Below are 20,258 nucleotides of genomic sequence, written 5' to 3' on the forward strand. Positions count from 1 at the left end.
GAACTATATACTATAGAATTCTATAGTATAGCCTATAGCGCGCTGTGAATGGCGGGTGTCAGTTCAAATACGGAACCGATTCAGCATAAGCATGCGAAGGACACCGTATTGAGGTACCATGGGACACTGCAATGCAAGCCAGAAAACAAAAGAAAGGAGGGCTGCATCACTGTCCACCATGCAATGGTAGCTGCCCTGGTGGCCTATGTATTCTGCTGCGAAACACAACCATAGAGAGCTTTCTTGCTCTCTAAGCAATTAAGGTAAATAATACATTGCTCAAAATGATATGGTTAGAGCATGCACAATCGCATCGAGATGGTACGTAGGAACACTTCCATTTCGGGGCCGCTCGTACTTGTGCTCTTATGGATTCCGCGATAATGGTGGCGGGGCACGGCCGTGACTTGCCTTTTATCGCTGCTTAGAGCGGAAATTGCGGTACCACAAATGAAATGATTTTGACCGCCCAGAGACCCTGTGCCCGCGTTCTCCATGCGCGCAAGAAAACGTGTGCTTGCAGGGCTAATGGAGGGTTGCGGTCCATTTGCCGGCAGGATACCTCTATATAGTCGTATTTTATTCATGCAGCCTCAGGCTCTCGCAGCGTACCGCTCTGCGGCCCCTATATACGGTGGTAATCGACAACGACGTCCCGGCATGTCGCACGACTACAACTATGTTTATTTGTGCTGCAAAGAGCAACAACAAACGAAGATACACTCAAGAAAGGGTTGGAAGGGGAGGGGGTATTGTGCAAAACACTTTATATTCATATTCGTATTGTAGTTTGCATGTTTTAGGGGGCAAAAAGATGATTATTTGTGCGTTCATCGCTATGGCCTCCCAGAATCAAAGTTGGCCACGCTTTTTAGTTGTCCGCTTGATAAAAAGTAGGGGTGGGCGAATAATAATTTTTGAAACCAAATTGAATACCGATCAAATCGTGACAGAAGCAAATAGAATCGAATCGAGCAGCGAATACTTTTGGAATAGTTTCCGAATAATGAATAGTCATTTTCGCAATCATTATAAAACGATGTTCCCATCCTAGAACTCTTAACGTTAGAAAGTTTCAGTGATTACATTGCCCATTAAGAGGCATTCTTTATTAAAAGCACAAATGTAGCATTATGATCAAATAAGCACTTTTTTTTGGAAACGCAACGCTTTTGGCTGTATGTACAGACGGTAGTCTGGCCCTTTCATCGACGTAGCCTGTTCTACTATATTTGTAAGATAAGTTGTATGGCTACCATGTGGCTGTAGGGATGAAATTTATCGCACTTTTGCGGCAATCTCATGTTTTATCGCACACAGTTGACGCTTCAAAAATTCGAAAAATCTTCGTATTTACGAATAGTGACTATCCGATTAGAAGACCGAATATATTCGAAAGTTTCAAATATTCTAAGACCCCATAAAAAAGGCGACGTCTTCCTTTTTATTAGATTATGCGGTGCATGCATGTACAAACGCGGACAAAAGTAAATTAAACGTGCGAGCTGAGACCGAACTAAGTTTTCCGGATAAAACAAGTTTTCAAGGTGGCGCCGTTCTTTCTTCTTGCTGCCGACCTCCTCCCTGTCGCACTTACTTTCTCTTTTCTCTTTCTTTCGCGTCTGTTATTGGTGCATTGCTGGCACGTGACGTTCCAAATGGTTATCGGTAGTATTTGTTATGTTGCGGTACGTTTGAACTGGTGCGCATGCGCCAGTGATCCGGTTGGATGTATGGCTAAAGCAAAGAACGTAGTCGATAGCCATAACATAAAGATGACTCTCTGGAGTGCGCTATTACAGTCCCTGGAATATAGCGGCTAGTGTGGCGTGCACCGGCTCTCCACAAGGGGAGAGGATGGCGCCGTTTTCGATAAGAGCCTCTCGAAGCCGCGAACAGGCAGTGGTCGTCGGAAGTGAGTGCAGGGTGGACTCCTCGATCTCGTCCTTGCCCGCCGGATTGACCACCGACACAACTGACGACTCCGCATCGCTTGCAGCGTTCCGCCCACCGCGTTGGCGTGCGCTAACACTTCTTTCGCTGCTCGCAAAAAAATATTTCCTACTGTTTTTACTTCCGCACATTGCGATCTGCCTTACCGCTTACGTCCGATTGTAGGAAGCCCTTCTCGCCTACACTATCGCTTCTACAGTCATTCTTTCTCGCAAATTTACTAAATTTACCACCCTTTCGCACCCTTATGAAGCCAAGGGAGCATACGTGAAAGCTATCTTGCGTATGCTTCCTCGGCGGCAGAATAAGTACTGCGACGTGCTTCGGCTAACGCGAATTTGGTAATTTGTTTTGCCTAGCCCAGTGTTTTTTACAACTTCACAAGCATGCTTTATTTTTTTTTGTTGTTGTTGTTGTTGTTCTGCTTCTTCTTCTTTTTTTCAGTTGCATGCGCCATTCGTGTAGCGTATCAACCCGATTCGCCCAGTAGTTCACTCATGGAACGTTTTTTTTTTTTTATATGCAAACGCAGACCACGTCGGAGCCCCGGAGCCTAGTTGGCCTTTTCTTGTCACCGTAAAATCACTTAACTTACAAAAGCGGAATAGTAAAATAATGTTGATAAAATAATGATGATGATTCAACAGTGATTCGCTCTTTTCTCTCATGTCTTTCTTTTTCCGCAGGCCTTGCGGTGTACACTTCGCGCAATAAACTACAGAATTCAGTATGAACGAACCAGCCTGCAAGAAAGTAATTATTTAACAATGAAGCTTTTAAAGTCTTCCGCAACGTCAACGCATCGCCAGTGGTAATGCTGTGGCGCCGTCTGCTAAGTAGAAATCAAAACCGCTCGGCATCGTCTGTGTAGGCTTCACGACGTCAAAACAAAGAGCTGATCGCAATAACAACCGCAAGACATACCTATTGTTCAGCCCTCAGCATGAGATCAGACTAAGTGATCGTTGATTTCACCATTTGTTTCTGGTTGTCAGGATGGATACCAAGTAACAAGAGTTAATTAGGATCAAAGATGGCGCATCCGAGGCACCATGGCTAGTTGTGTAAACTAAAACCTTTACAACGTTGGCAGTTAGACAGCACCGATTATTTATTATATATATATATATATATATATATATATATATATATATATATATATATATATATACATCCCTGCAGCTCTAATTTAGGGCATGGCAGGAGTGCAAAGCGTTACACAACATCAGTAAAAGTCTACAAAGCAAACACAAGGAAATAATGAAACTAAGTGCCATGGAAAAACAAACACATACACAAAAAAACAATCACAAAACAAAAGCTTTGTCTGTGACAATATGAAGCAATTGAAATGTTAGCAAGGTGTGCGCCAATGGCAACTAAAAACTCTTTTAGTGGTAATTACCACTAAAGAATGAGTGTTATCGGGCATAGAATTCCAAAGCTCTATTATGCGTGGAAAAAACTGTATTTTGAGGCGCAAAAAAAATGGTGTTATGTTCAAAGCTTGGGAGCTACGGGTATAGTTTTCTTTTGTAAATGTGATATGGTTCCAGTCACTACGGAAATAGGTGGAGTTATTAATTCTATATAAAAATTTCCAGGCTTTGATGTGATAACGCAAAAGCAGTGGTTCCATGCTCAGTGATAGTAGAGCCTGTGTTGGTTAGAAGCGGCGAGTATAACTTTGGCAAATGAAACGAATGAACTTTTTAACGTTTCCGAATGAGCTTATTTCACAGTGCTTGTAGGGGTACCATATCACGGACGCATAATTGGCGTTTTATGTAAAAGCGTTTTAGTGTCCCGAGGGTTCTTATAAAGTGCAGCGCAAATAGCGTGTTAGTGCTTTTTCGTTTATTTGTTCGACGGGATTAGACCAACAAATATTTTCTGTTAGAATGGTTCTTTATATAAAGTACCCTAAGGTAGTAACGAATAGTTACTGTTTGTGAGATAACGCCTCTAGAAAAAAAAATAATTAGTGTCGAGCTTTCTTCGTGGCAGCGTCTTCACAGGGACGGGGAGGGAGTTTGAGGAGGAAACGAACGAAAAGGCAGCAGTGACGCTACCTTGAAAACTTCTTCATCTAAAGGCCTCAGGCCGATCTGCGCCTCAGTACCCTCTAGCAGGTTCAAGGGGAAACTAGATATTCAATCTTGCATGCGCGCAGGCCGGTTCTCAAGGCCTGTTCACACCTCTCGATCGGTTTCTTTACCCGTGGATTAGAGCGTTGTTCACGGCTTCTGTGACTAAACAGCTGATAGCACAGCTGTTTATGTACTTTGCACGCGCTAGACACGCCCCCCCCCCCCCCCCCGACAAAGGCAAGTGTAGCTATGACAACAGTGACATCACGATAGCGAGTGTTCAGTCTCAGAAGTCCCGAACGACGCTCCCATCCACGGGTCAAAGAGCAGCGCGCAGCAAAACACGGACACAAGAAGAAACGAAGACAAGCGCTTGTCTTAGTCTTCGTTTCTTCTCGTGTCCGTGTTGTGCTGCACATCCACATGTCATAATATGATGACCCACCAACAACCCCGCATCACCACCGTCGTCCACAGGTGTGAACTGCCTATAAGCGTCAGCCGTGCGCGCATGCTTGCTGCAATTTCTAGCTTTCTAGAGGGCACTGTGGTGCAGCTTGACCACAACTCCCGTGTTCTAATTACATTTGTGAGCTCCTGTACGTTTTCCTATGCTAGATAAAACTTTGAGTATAGAACAAGACAGGCAACGCGGCACATACAACAGTACAGCATCAGCGAATGGGCCTGCCATGTAGAAATGCATAATTAAGCCTTACATCGTCGAAAATTTCCAACCCGCGGTTTCTAAAGAAGCGCTTTTTTCGTGGCCTATCCCAGTAAGTTCTTCTAGATAATTGGAAAGAACGAAAGTCACGACGAACGCAGATTTCGAGCTCCCGCTTCTTTAGATGGCCAGACTGAATTTACAACGAGGCGTTCATCCACCTTGGTTGTGAACGTGAAAGCCTCGATGCACTTTTGATGCGAAAGCATCAATTGGCCCCGTTGAGAGAAAAAACCGGGGTCTGTAGCGGCGAAACTGCACCTAAAATCCCATTGGTGGAATTGGCACCTAAAAACGGCACCTAAAATCCCAGTGGTGTTTTGCCAGCGCTGTTTCTCGACGGAACAGCGCTGGCAAGACGGCACACCTGCTGCTGCAGAGGCGCGTCAGGTGTTGCGTGAGTGGAGAGGGCATCGCCGCGACGCCACGTCGCCACTGCGCCTCGACGGAGCAGATACGGCGACGCGACGCCGCTGGGCGAGACGGGTTGTCGTCGCCGAGGCAGTCGCGTGTCGACCGCGTGCGGGTGCCGCCGCCTTGCTCTCGGAAGGCGGCGCGCGGTCCGTATATTTCTCTCTCACCGCCACTGGGCTCAAAGAGACACTAAAGGCAAATATTAGGTCAGGCTAAAGTGATAGATTCGTGTTCGAGAATCTCCAAGGCGTCGATATTATCGCGAAGAGAGCCTTAATACTTGAGGAATTGAGGTAAATGCAGGGCGTGATTAGAGACTCATCCTGAACTTTCATGCACTTGCCCGATGACGAAACCACTCCTCAGTTCAATTTTGTCACTAGTACTCAACCACTCGTTGCACAAAAAACATCCTTGTATTGTGTTATACGACGAAATGAAATACTAGTTGTCCAATTCTATTTCACTTTCAGAAAAATATAACTCATTGAAATTACCTTTGACAACGACGCGTGCAGTCGAAAGGTTTCGTTTTCGCTCGACTCTGCACCGCCCCCGCTTTCGCATTTCAGTAGTTTTGTTGTCGCGTAGCGCTGTGCTGGTTTTCCTAGCTCGTGAAACTCGCACAAACTGCAAGTAGCAGGGAATTCGACTTCCATGTGAAGTCGCGGGATGCACGAATGGTCTACGCCACTTCGCCAAATAGCAGCTGGAGCGGCGAATTCGCCGCTGTGACTTTATCTGTGTTCTCGGTACCGCCGTCTGTCGGGCGCCGTTCTCACCGACGGCAGCAAAGAGCGGTGATGGCGTATGCAACGTCACCACTCCCCCGGTTGGGTGGCGCAAGATTTCAAATTCGAAAAGGCTATTCGGACCCTTCAGATGCAATTTTCTCGTATACTAAGTCCTTTCTTGGAACGAAATAAGCGTTGCGAGGTCTCTGGAATGGTATTTAAACAGTCCACGTTGACTTAGTATTTGCCTTTGTGTCCCTTTAACTGCTGCACACGCCTACGGCCTTGGTGGCGGCTGCTGCTTCCTTCGTCTCTCGTCGCGCAAGACGTCGGTGGCATGCGGCGTCCTTCATTTCTCAGCAATATCGTAGAAATTATACCGGTCCACAGCCAACATGCTAACGTAGAACCTGCACAAAAAAGATAACCAGCACTAATTTAATCTTAAAACTCCATAACATACCCAGCAGCAAAACTTGAAAACATTACTCGCTACGCAAGACGCGATGAACCGCTCAAAGGTGTTCAATTGGCCATTAATGATTTCGCATTCACAACTCATACCAACTTCATGGGTGTCCTCGGATTTTTTTTTTTTACTTTTCAAGTACTTAAAAACAAAAATAAACAGCCGATATCAGTGACTCCTCTGGCTGTGAACTCATTTCCTGTGACAGCAACCGGCTCACACCTCGGACAGCGACGCTACTGTTGTCGCCCTAAAAACATTGCTCAGTATACCCACAGGACAGATCGGCAGGACCAAAAATATAATAGGTTAACACACCAAGAAAAGTGCGCATCATCATCCGCACATCTAAGCAGCACGGCATTCTGGACGCATGGACTAACTTGTGGTGAGCTCCATCAGACGGAAAGAGATAGTTGGTCGATAAAATTAAGCATACTTGTTTTTATACAAATTCGAGAATCATTCTGCGGAAGGAGAAGCCAAGGCAGCGAAACAGGAAATCAGTTATGCTAAAGAACTTCGTCGCAAGGCGCAGTTGGGGGCTAGTTGGTTGTGCGTATTAAGACTAACAACGCCAACGTAAAACTTGGACACCAGCGAAGAGACAAGCAAGCGCTGACTTTCATCTAGCTTATTCTTTTCGAAGCAGATGCTTTTATGCGATTCACGGACAACTACAATATATGTGTAACACTTGAAAAGAAAGGATAAGCAATGAAAGGGATATGAACAAAAGCCGCATAAAGCATCAAAATTCAAAATGACATGAATGCTACGTTATGGAGCTTCCATGTTCAATTATTTAGTTTCATTGCCACTTTCTTGTTTCTGAAGACAACGCATTCTTAGCTGACTTCACGCGAGCTTGGCGTATCTGGTATCCGCTATCCACTTCCGAAAAAAAAGCAGCATCTCCGCGCGCCTCAAGGCTTTCGTAGCTAGTCGCCACAAGTATCAAATTGTAAGTCTCAATGAGACGAGCAGCGATAATTAGTCGCGCAGTAGGTAAACTAAACGTACGGGCGTACGTAGCGCTAACGTAGTCTAAAATTAACATAGCACTATGCCCCTCTAAAGGCTGCACCGCCGTAAATATAGCCACGCTCAGGCAAAGCCGCCATACGGCATACTTTTGGGAAATGCAGAGAGCTCGTTTGGACTACGCAGGGCTTCCGCGAGGCGATGGTGTCTGGAAGGTGGCTTCGAAGGTGCCCTCAAGAAGCGAGAAATACTGGCACAGTACGTAAAATTCACGGTACGGGTGTAATTACCGCCAATATAGTCTAAAATTAGCCCCATTGCAATAGAGACTGCACTATCCCCCTATCGCCCCACCTGGCGTTATGATCGAAAATGAATGCGTTAACCAAGTTCCCATGCTCAAGAACACAATGTCGACGTAACTGTGAGTCAAATACTATACAAATAAGATGCCTAATCACTAAATAATTAACATAATAATAGAGAGAGACAGAATAGCGTGGTGCAACCAAAATTTATTCAATGGATCATTTGAACCACCATGTAGAGGCCCTATAACGTAAGACTATCCCAATCTATTTTAGTTGCAATCTCCTGACATCAAAGTTACGTAATCACCGACGCAAGCATCGGGTGGTAACCCGCAGCGTTGTTTCAAAAGCCCAATGCAACGCGCTCCTTGTTTATAGGAGGCCACTTTTTTTTTTTGCTTTCAAAACGAATAACATTGCCTACATTGAGCAGATTTCCTTATCGAATTAGCTTACAAGTGACGAGGAGGACGCTCAAGTGGAGAGGGGTTCGATGGGGCCGTGCCGTAACAGTGAAAGTAGATAACTGGCTGAAGAGGGTGGTGCCGGCGTCTGCGATTGGTCCGATACCCCTTGCTTAGCTTGCGGTGGCTGACTGAAAATCGCGGCGGCGTGCAACGGAAGGTTAAGGATGCTGCTAAAACACATCCTCAGCAAGGAATAGTTGGCAGAATGATGTCGTATACGTGCCGAAATGGCTCGATAACGTTTTACTGCCACGCAAAAAATGTTTATTATATGCAAATAAATTCATGTTCACCGGCAGGTGCGCGTAGCGAGTCCCTGAGTGATCGGCAGGCATTCCTTTTCTATTCCTTTTGGAACGGGGCACTGCCCGGTTATTCATAAAAAAGTTCAGTTTTGTTCGGCATATTAGTGCGCCTTTAACGCGTACACGTCACTTTGACGCGTGAGTTTTTGCGATTTTGTGACGTCGCGTGACAGATAGGCAAAGTGAACGCAACCCAAAAGCGCTTCACCAATAGCAGAGGGCGAATGACAAAAAATGCGTCGAATCAGAAATAACTATTTTTCTTTCGTTTGGTATAATCATGCATAATGTGTGCACATATCAAATCAAATGGGGCATTTTCACCGTTTTCGTGACGTCGCTGGACAGACAGGCAAAATGAAGGTGGTCTGAAAATATTTTTATCAGTTGTGGAAGGTTGATTGCAGAATCTGAATACAAACATTTGGAATAGCTCTAGGTTATAGCGCCCCAGCAACAGAAACGGACTTAGCGATTTCTAACAAACCCATACGGGTGCAGTGCGGCGGCGCAGATGTCAAAATGCGAAACAGATTAGAATGCTCACCGTGAACAATAGCGTGACGTCAAGGTTATCGCAGTATACAAGTAGCAGAGGTATCGGCGTTAAAACCGCTGCGTTATCGATGGGCGGACACGTATAGTTCGTACACCCGAATAACAACATACGTACGAGGAGCGCCGGAAGGAACAGCAATGATAATGTAAACGGCGCCGGCGCGAAACAACCACCGACGAAGAACGTTCCCGCGATGCTGAACGAAAACGAAAATCCCGAGCACGGGCTCCTCCGAACGAGCAACGACGCCAGACTCGTAGCGTAAGAAATGACAACCAATCCACTCTGTGAAGATGGAATGGCAGCGAAAGCACTTTGCTTTTCGTTTGAGAGCTTTGACTGTCGTCAGCTTTCGCTGCCATTCCATCTTCATAGAGTGGAATGGTTGTCTTTCTTTTTAAGAAGATGTACATGGTACGGGTGTATATGACCTTTTTCTTTAAATCTTCTACACTGATGACCTTGAGGTTCCATCCTCCGCACTGGCGTCGAGCACACTACCGTGAGGGTTATCAGTAAAGAATGCCAAAACATCCGTTTCCACTTCTTGAACTACCGTCGCAGTCCTGTGTCGCTTTCTTGTGAAGCTACCAGTCTCTCAAAGGACTTCGTACGTTCTAAGTATTGTTGACGGACTAGGTCGTCCTCGACAATGCCACATTCGGAATAGCTTGGCTGCCTCACTCTTGTCGCCATACACCACCCCCAGCACCACAATCATTTTAGCCTTCTGATCATTCGTAAAGCGCTTGACTGTCTTTTCGAAGAGCAGGTCACTGACGTGGTACCGTTGAGATCTCCCGTTATTTCCCGTTGTTACCTACGCACTGACACGTCAAGCAAAAAGTTATTTACGTAATCGACAACAGCCAATGCTGACCGTACAGATCCGCCAAAACGCATTAGATGGCCATAGCCTGGCGCAAGGTTTGTTTCTATTGCTAAAGCGAACAAAATGAACATACGTTCCGGGCGCGCCTATCTACAGGAGAGTGCGCAAAATTAGTCCCAAGTGCGCCGTCACGGTTTTCCGGCTTCGAAATCCCCCCTCACCCCCTTACGTACGGCTCCGCACGCTTATCAATGCGTCAGCGGCGTTTTCTCATGATGCCACTACCATCACATAAAGTAAAGCCCTGTATCGAGCTGCCGCGTCTAGTAAAGCCGTGTATCCGTGGCTGTTCACTTAGGAGCGCTCGAGTAGCGACTCGCGAGCGTGTATCTATTTCGTATTTTGAATGTTTCGCGCGCTTTTGTTTTTTCTCAGAAAACCCAACGAGGCAAAGCTGAGCACAAAACAAATGCTTGATTCGGAGTTTATTTGAGGTGCCCTACAACTTTGTAATTGATGTTTCAGACTTAAGTAATGATTAAAAAATTCACTAATTCAAATTAATTAATTAATACTTCGAGATGAAAAGTATACTGGCTGCAAGTACACACGACTGCGGCTACTATGCAGTCGATACGATTTCTCTAGAGCTCTTGGTTTTTTTTTATCTTAGTCGAAATTTTCCGGGACACCCGCTATAACACTCTCGTTTCCAGTCAAACACTAATCGTAAAGCGGCAGTGGGCCGCGGATTCGCCCTCCACGGCTCCGACAGTGCGAGGATGTTCGCTTTGGGCATCACGCAATCGGCTTCAGTTTCGGGAGCATGAGAATGAAGACTCTGATCGTTCAACGAGAAAGAAAACACAACTCGAGCGTTGCTACTGACACCCATTCTCTGGTGGTGATAATGATGGTGATGATAATGATGACGATTCTTCAAAACATGGGCATGTATGCACCATGGTAGATATGAGCCAACAATTGGGTAGACGTAAAACATAAAAAATTACTTGAGGCAAATGAACTTGATGTAAAAACGCATAAAAGAGTAATGTGTAATTGAGAAGTGAGAGCAGATGAAATGAACGATTATATTTAGGAAAATAAAAAGATTTAACTAACAATTTAGAGACTTGAAAAATTATAGACCGATCAGCTTACTGTCCGTTGCGTACAAAGTATTTACTAAGATAATTGCAAATAGAATCAGGAACGCCTTAGACTTCCGTCTACCAAAGGACCAGGCAGGATTCCGTAAAGGCTACTCAACAACAGACCATATTCACACTATCAATCAGGTGATAGAAAAATGCCTTGTTTAGTTGACAGGGGAGGCCGGAGAAACCAAGTACGATCCTCGTATAACTAATCAAATACCGATTTAAGAAAATAGCCGCATGATTACGCGTCCGCGCGCCCTGACATCAGCGGTCCCAGGTGTTACTCGAATGAATTAACTCTGCTCAATGTCTTTGTCCTTCTCCCCAATAACGCTGCTAACTGCATTGGCTTCGCGCTTCACGCGGGAAAGACAGCGCGCTGTAACCGTTTATACTGTCCCTGTGTGTAGTGTCCCTCCCACACGCACTCAGTGCTTACTCTCTCCCTTTTTTCCTCTTTCTATTCCCCTTTCCTCCGCCCCCAGTGTAGGGTAGCAAGCTGGATGCTCTTCTGGTTAATCTCCCTGCCTTTCCTATCCTTGTTTTCTCTCTCTCTCTCTCTCTCTCTCGCGGTGACGCACGCGAATACTGATGCCTCGCCACTGTCACGTGACCACCGAGCCAGGCGTTGAGCAGAGTTAATTCTTCCGAGTAACGCCTGGGACCGCTTGTGTGGCGGCGCGCGAACGCGTAATCGTGCGGCTATGTTCACATTTCGCGCGTTTTCTGTATGACGCGGAAAAAATAATTACGCGAGAGGTAGCACACCGAAAACAACGGGACCGGGCGTTTTAAAACACAATTATTACTTTTCTGACAGTATTCGCGCCCTTAATAGAGTAATTAAAAAGTTCGTTAATTAATCTCATCGCCTTACCGATCGTTCAATTACGAAAATAAGTCCGCCTGGTGCAGTGCGCCACTGCTGACCGAACACCATTAGTTGCGTTCTCGTATATTACATATATAATTTTTACCGGCTTGGCTAACGTTATAGCTGGGACACAGTGTGTTCTTCGTTATTACAAACGGTCATGTACACCGAGAATCTTCGCTCTTCCAGGCAGGAAAACACGCACAAAGGCATAAAATATAAAAAAGTATAGCAGGCCACCACAAAATGCCGTTCACAATCAAAAATAACTCAAGGCGGAAAACAACCGAGTTGTTCTTAGCGGGTGCTCGGCAGGCTGCTGCGCTCCTGCTTGCCAGAGGCGAGGGGATGGTGCGATAAGTCGGACCGGCATAAAGACTGGGGTGTTGATTGAGTGCAAAAAAAAAAAAAGAGAGAATGTACTCTGACAAGCCGTATCCCTGCACTCCCACGTTAGCGAGCCTGGCCTTCCTTCCTTAATGTCCCTCCGGTCGCGAGGTAATTAAGGTGACCGCGTAATGAAATGCAGCTGCAGACATGCGTCGCACTTTTCTGGCGCTTTTTATTAGTGGTAAGTCTCGGTGAAATTAGCGGGCCTTGATGCCCGCGCGCGCCGCGTCGAGGCACGCGCGTGAAATAAAGTTCTTATTTCTCCAGATTCCCTTTCTTTCTTCTTTTTTTTTCTTTTTTTTTCGGCACGCATGACAGTGATCAAGTCTAGGCAAGTCAGATCGTTATTTTGCTGGTTCATTGCATATTTTCTGTGTTACGATGGCGGTTATGCGCAGATTGGCTCCGGCCTCTCCTTTCCCGCCAGAAGGCGTCTTTGTGACGGCTTCGCGTGCCGCTCCTAGGTGGAACGCGGTTGCTTCTCAAGAGTGAATGTAATGCCTCTGCTACGTGCTGAACGGCACTTTACCTCTTCCTGATTTTTGCACGGCGCTCGAGTGGACCCAATTGCTTCTGTTTCGTTGCCGACGCAGTTTCGATGTCACTTTAGCACTCAGCATGACGTTCGACGTTACCGACAGCGTGTCGAACCGAACCGGAACTGGACAAAAAACTGGAGATAAACCTTCACCTTTAGCTGGACCGGAACGGAACCATCAGTTTTCCGCCGTCTTGGAACCCAACCCAAGCCGGAGCTGATTAGAGAAACTGTGCCAAACTGGCTCGACAAAGGGTTGAGACGATCCTGTGCGCCATATGCTATAGGGCACGTCAGAGGGGAAGCGGTCGACAAAGGCTGAAAGCCTCCCTTAGTCCGCAAACAATATATAAATAACTACAAATAAGCTCAATTCTGACTTTCATTAATTTGTTAATTTCTGCGCAACCAAGGCGATGAGAAAAACGAGTGCGTTGCGCGTTCTCGTACATCTTCCTGCGGCAGAAGGACCGGAATAATTCTATCCAACTTCCTCTTTTGTTTTAAGGCTTTACACGGTCGGCATAGATGCAGTTGTAATCGAACTACGCACGATAAATCTATAGAATTGAAACAACTCACTTTCTAGCCGGTTCTGCTTGGCGTCACGTGCGATGTACGTACCTGTAACAGACACATGCCTGCTGCAAGAGACACATGCCTCCTGAAGAATTAATTGTTGAGCTAGTTGGTCTTGCATTGCGGACGAGGAAAATTATCGCAAACAAAAATGCATCTCATACGGGAAGAAAAGACAAATATAAAGGCTACACTCACGACTGTTTAATAGCGGGAAGCATTTCACGTATAAGCACCACCTTGTGAAGCGTGCGCACAACAAGAACGCAGATACATCGCAGGAAGAACACGTGTGGATCACTAGCGGTTTAGAAAAGGAAAGTTTATATACGAAAGTTTATAAACGGGAAAGACGTTTCGGCTCCTGCGAGGGAGCCTCGTTCACAATGAAGTTGAAGGCGGAAATGGTCCGGTTATGTAGGCTTTAAGATCCGGCGAAGTCAACGTGCGTACACGTGGGGGAAGCTGCCATCGCTGCGATTAAGTGTGTGCTCGGTGGTCTGGATTGTCAGAGATTTAAGAAAAAGTCGAGAAGTCCCGTTCTTTTCTTTTTCCATTGTCTTTGCTTTGTCGCAGTCTATTTCAGGGCCAGTCGCTTCTGCGTGTTCGGCGAGAGCATTCGAAGAGACGTTCTTCTTTCTTACGTCGTGCATACATGCGCTGCTTCAGTCTTTGCTGGAAATTGCCTGTCTCGCCGACGCAACTTCGATCGCAGTCTGCGCGTGCGATGCGGTGGATAACGCCCGGGAATTTTTTATTTTGTATCTTGTCTTTAATGTTTACTTGGGAGTGTCTCAACTTTTTTAATACTCCCAGCGTTAGTTCTAGTCGTAACACATAAATACTCCATAAAGTGGATGGGAAGCATCGCACGCGTAATGCGAAGACGTGGGGTCGTTTCCCAGCTGGGGCACGTTCTTTTTTCATCCACTTTCAATTTCATTAATTTACAATTTCTTTATTTCAATTATTAAGTACAAGTAATTTCCCCTGTGTTGTCCTTGGTGCCTTTCTTTGTTGGCTTCTTATCATATGATTAACTTTTTTGTTGGCACATGCGCTACTTGTACACTGTAGGGGCGTAGAACACGCGCAAAGTGCTCGCTCATCACAGGAACCTATGCGGCACGGAAGCACGACTTTTGGGACGTGCGTGCCGGTGCGTGCAGGAAGCGCTAGCTGACGTTCAACAGAACGCATAAGCGAGTCAGGGTAACCGCTTTCAGAGAGATCACGATGGACGTGCTGTATGTCGGCAGCAACGTCTTCCGGTTTTCTTTTTTTGCAGATCCTGTTCGCACGGTTCACAAGCGAGGCGACTACAGAGTTCTTGTGGGAGGCAGGGTTCACAGAAATGAAATGAAAATAGCGACCTGTGTGGGTGCTCTTTCTGTACACGCTGAACGATAAGCTATTTCCTTCGCGTTTGACGAGGACGTCGAGCAAAGGAAGCTAGTCGGGCTGCTCCTCCTCTATGGTAAACTTGATTGCTTCATCCATGTCGTTCAAGTGTGCTGTGAACCCAGACAGTGCCTCCTTCTTGATTACGCTGAAGCAATCGTCCACGTATCGTGAAAAGGTGTTGGGTGCAGGGCTGAACGAATTGAGTGCGCGTTGTTCGAGCTATTCCATCGTAAGGTAAGAAAAATTCCCAAGCGTTATCTACCGCATGCCACGCGCAGACTGCGATCGCAGTTACGTCGGCGAGACAGCCAATTTCCAGCAAAGACTGAAGCAGCATATGTACGACGTAAGAAAAAAGAACGTCTCTTCGAATGCTCTCGCCGAACACGCGAAATCGATTCGCCATGCAATAGACTGCGACAACGCAAGGACAATGGAAAAGAAAAGAACTGGACTTCTTGGCTTTCTCTTGAATCCCTGCCAATCCAGACCACCGAGCACACACTTAATCGGAATGACGGCAAGTATCTCCCCCCCCCCCCCCCCCCCCTCATGTGAGCGCAAGTTGCCTACGCTACATCTTAGATCCTTCATCATAACCGGACCATTTCCGCCTTCAACTTCATTGTGAACAAGGCTCCCGTGTGCGAACTGAAACGTATTTCCCTTTTATAAACTTTCGTGGTCGGTGTCCGCTTTTGACTGTTGTCATGCATATTCTCGACCAGACGAGTTTCCGTCCAATTCGTGATTTCAAATGAGGTGGATGCACAGCCTGAGACGTATACGCAGCGACGGGGCCAGAAACCTAGGGGCAAATACTGAGCTACTAAATAAGATAATAAAGTAAATCAAAGAATCCATTAAATATAATTCGCCATTCCATTAACAGATCAGTGTGCTTTAGACATTCCTGTGACCCGACGACATGAGTATATGTGTTGCCTAGGTTTTCTGTTACGCAGAACAGAGCTGGACACACGTGGTCACCATGTAACCGTACTACCCACACGCCTTACTTGGTAAAGAAAAGGAGCCCTTACTCGATCATAAATCTCTCGCGTGCATAGATAGTGCCGTTGTTTTGCCATGCCTGACGCAATCATGGCTAAATTTAACCTCTCGTTCGGCGTTCGGAGAAGCGTAGCGCGGCAGCAGTTTTGTCGATCCGAGTGAAACTGGTCACGTTTGAGAGAGCTCACACAGCCATAGTAGATATAATCTATTAAACTAAAACCTGCATTCATCAGGAGTTATAAGGCCCACAAGTGTGCATTTTTTTTTAATTTTGTGCTTGTTTGGTTACGACGCCCCCACATGCGACACACAGGGCCGACAAATCGCGTTAAGAGCCTCGGACAGCAAGACAGAGATTCAAATTCCCGCGTCACCACGACGGCCCTACTACGAATAGGTAGCGAGCACGATTGCCATATTAGACTAGTGACACCATCTAGTTGTATAATAAGTTAACTAAGGCGCAAGCCTCAAGTGGCTCATACGCACGATGGTCTGAAAAACGCGGTGTGCAGCACAGAAAGTCATGTGAGCTCGCCTCGCGCAGACACGCGCTCGTGCCACTGCTCGCGCGTTCGTCGTCGTCTTCTTCCACAGCTGGCTCCGATGCCGCTCATCATGCCAAAAAAAAATTCAGAATTAATTGGTACAGTATATTCAGACACTCGAACCCACGACCTTTGCAGGGGAGCAAACAAGTAATAGGAAGTAACAACGCATTCCAATGAGAATGTCAAAGTAATTAAATGAATGTCTCGTGAGCGAGCACGCTTTCACCTTCAGCCTCTTTGGCGCATGCTAAGGTGACTGTCAATTTTTGAAATATTAATCTGCAGGTTTCTAGTACTGTATGTATGAAATGTTCAAGAACGCTATTACATGCGAAGTCTAGTGGAGTTGCCGTCGAAACCACGCTTATTGTGGATTGCTTCTGGTGTCCTTTGCTAGCCATCAGAGTGCACACGCGCTTGAGGCGTGGGCATCTTGCCAATAATTTCCTGTGGTTATGGCGCACTCATGTTAACATCTCTGCCCTCTTTTCACTACGAACTCCTTCGCCTGCCGTGTCTTCGCTTTAATACAGTGTTTGCCTGTGTCCAGCGTGCCCTGCGCGATTAGCCAGATATATATTAATTTCGTTGCCACCCAGCACTTTAAGCATGTCACCTAAGACGCTTGATGCCATTCTAAAGAAATTAAGTAGCCCTAGCTTGCGGTGGCAATAATGAAAGCCGTGCTTCAGCGACATTGCTTCGAAGTGCGGCATTTCGCTGTAATGCGGCAGTAGAGGCAAAACATTGCGCTATAGTCGGGTACAACTTTAGAAAAAGGGGGCGTTTACTCCTCTGAGGTGGATGCACACGAGCATCCACCAATGGGCGCGCACTCTGGACTGACGTAATGAGCCGGACGGCCGGTGACCCCGCCGACGAAGAAGATGGCCGCCCGCGCTTCGAACTGGGCTAAGTCGCGTCAGCTGTGGGCGTGAGCCCCTCGTCAGAGTGAATTCCCGAACTGTTTGTTATGGTCTATGATGCCGGAAATACTACTGCGAGCTTACGATGCACCATTTGTGCCGCGTGCGTTTATTCTGAGCCGTGATCCGGCAAAGAAATATTGCAGCGAGCATCGCTACGCATCGCCTGAAGACAGGATCCCGCGGCGACACACCGCTACAAATATGCATCCTGCGTGTTCGTTCCATGTTGTTTTATTTCGCTCCCGAGTGATGTTACGACGAGGAAAGTTTGCCAAAGTCTGGTGCCTACTGTAAGCGGTGGGTGTGTCCGTGTACTGTGTCGCTGCGTTTTTCGTTGGACGAGTGAATTGATGAAGCAAAACCATTCTCAGTGGAAATGAGAAAAGCGTGCGCGCTTGAAACAAGCCTACGAGTGTCTCAACGAAAAATATTTGCAGGAATAGCCTTCAACGCAAAGATTTGTCGCCGTCAACTTAGCGTAAACGATCATTGTCAGCAGTGAGATAGCCAAGTGTCTAGCGACGGTGTTCGAGCGTTCTGTAGCACCATCGATTGATTGCTGTCCACCAGTGCTCACTGCACGCGCAAGCTGTAGAATGCGTGCTGTGACACAAACACTCATAGGATGAGCAAAACGTGAACAAGGTGAAAGCAGGAGCCAACGTTTCGACAAGTGGACTTGTCTTCTTCAAGTTACCCGCCGTGGTTGCTCAGTGGCTATGGTGTTAGGCTGCTGAGCACGAGGTCGCGGGATCGAATCCCGGCCACGGCGGCCGCATTTCGATGGGGGCGAAATGCGAAAACACCCGTGTACTTAGATTTAGGTGCACGTTAAAGAACCCCAGGTGGTCGAAATTTCCGGAGTCCTCCACTACGGCGTGCCTCATAATCAGAAAGTGGTTTTGGCACGTAAAACCCCATAATTTTTTTTTTCTTCAAGTTGACGTAAGCTTTCCTCACCACAGTATATATAGGTGGGGTTCTTCTAAAGGGGAGAGGGTATAAGTCGGGAGGGTGCGGCAAGGCTTTTTCGTCTCAAGCTGGACAGTGGCTGCCCGAATGAGAATTTTGGGCCCTGCATAGTTATTCAGGGCTAATATGTATTTTCATTCAGATTTTCCAACATTTAAGCACGTTTCCATGCCAATACTTAAATTCAGTATGATCTTGCAAGACGTTGCTTTTCAGAATTGAGCTTCCATTAAAAGGAATATGTCACCAAATGAACTGCTTATTTATTTGAGAGGTCACGGGAGAATGGTTGCCTGCTGCGGACCCACCGACAAAATATTGGTAGCCCTAATAAGGTCTGTTCTTTCGTTAATAGGAGGCTCTTATACTTCGTCGAGTGGCTCAATGCAAGACAGCTCGCAGTCAAAGTAGCTTTCTTCAGTGTCATCTTCACCCAGCTGGATGATGATAGGTTGGATGTGATCACTCCCAGACGTATCGAGCCTGAACTTTGCCTCCAGGTCCTTCACACGGTGAATGTTCTTCCTCGAGCCTTCCACCGTTACGTGCTTGATTTTTTCCTCAAGACGGCTTCGACCATAGACAGCTTGAAGTCCCTGTTGTCCGCAGCGATGCCATATTTCCCCTTTGCATGCGCGAGCTTGATGGGATTAAATGTGCAGTGGTATGGTGGGAGCCTGTGAACAATGCAACGGGCCCTTTCAGCTGCATTGTCTACGGTGAAACTCAGAAAGCGTCGCTTTACAGATGCGACCAACTCAAGCAGCTGCTGTTTCACCATCCTTTCGCTGTAGGTGATGTTTTTGCTTTTGAGCCACTCCTGTATTTTTTTGTTCTTCCAAGCGGTGATCGGCAATTTCTCTTCTCGCCGGGTATGGTAAGGTGCATTGTCCAAAACAATGACGCTACCAGCTGGCAACAGAACGTCATTAAACCATCCTTCAAAGCGATTTCCGTCCATTTCTTGGTGGTAGTCACCTGTCTTTTCGCCTCAGAATACATCCAAGCAGCCGTCGACGAAGCCATCCTCGCTGCCGACGTGCGTCACAATTAGGCGCTGGCCTTTTCCAGACGGTTGTTTCAGACCCGTCGACAGGCCATTTGCTCGAGCGTACAGGCGTCCGCGCTTCGGCACCACGGTTTCTGTCCACACGATCGACCGAGTGTGTCCCGCCGTAATCCATGTCTCGTCCAGGAAAACGATCTTTCGGCCTTACGATCGGTAGCGCTCCACGTCACGAAGTTAGCGATTCCGCCATTCAGCGACGTCATCCCGGTCGATAAGCAGTGAATCGTGGCTCCTCTTCTCGTGCTTGAATCCGATCTGACATGCAGGCGACGCACAGTACACCGCTTCAGTGATGGGAGATACATACGCTTCGAGAACTCGTTAGTTATCTTCTCGACCGGCGGTATCTCGTTGCGGCGAAAGAAATCGTGCACACATGACCTCAGCGCGCACAACGTGAAGCTATCACATTTCGTGCTGCGCCTTCTTTTCTCCGCATTTCGTGGGCGCTTTCACGAGGGCGTCGACATTTTGGCACCCGAAATATACGGCGCTTTGACCTCCCTCCACACGTTGAACACTGTGCTTTCGCTGACACCGAGCATCTCGGCGACAAACTTGTCCGTATCCTCCACGCTACGTTCAGGCTCCCTGTTACGCCAATACACGTTGCAGTGGAGGATCATGTTGCCTGAATCGCTATTCAGGATGAGGCCACTCTTCTCCTTCTTGTCGAGGCTCCTTGGTGGTGTGGACATCGAGGCGACACAAGGCTCGTTCGGCAACAAGGGATCGCATTCCGATGTCACCTCGCTGGGCTCCATGGCGGAAAACATGCACGGAATGCCTTGCCCGAAGTGGCGAGATTGCAGGCTTGAAAAAAGAAAGTGAGAAGAGAAAGAATTTATGAAAACACAAAACCAAAAATATATAACTTTTGCGCTAATTAAAACCAAGGCTATTTATTTAAAACGGTGAATGAAGCAT

Source organism: Dermacentor andersoni, chromosome 1 (genome assembly GCF_023375885.2).
Source record: "Dermacentor andersoni chromosome 1, qqDerAnde1_hic_scaffold, whole genome shotgun sequence".
NCBI classification, from domain to species: Eukaryota; Metazoa; Arthropoda; class Arachnida; order Ixodida; family Ixodidae; genus Dermacentor; species Dermacentor andersoni.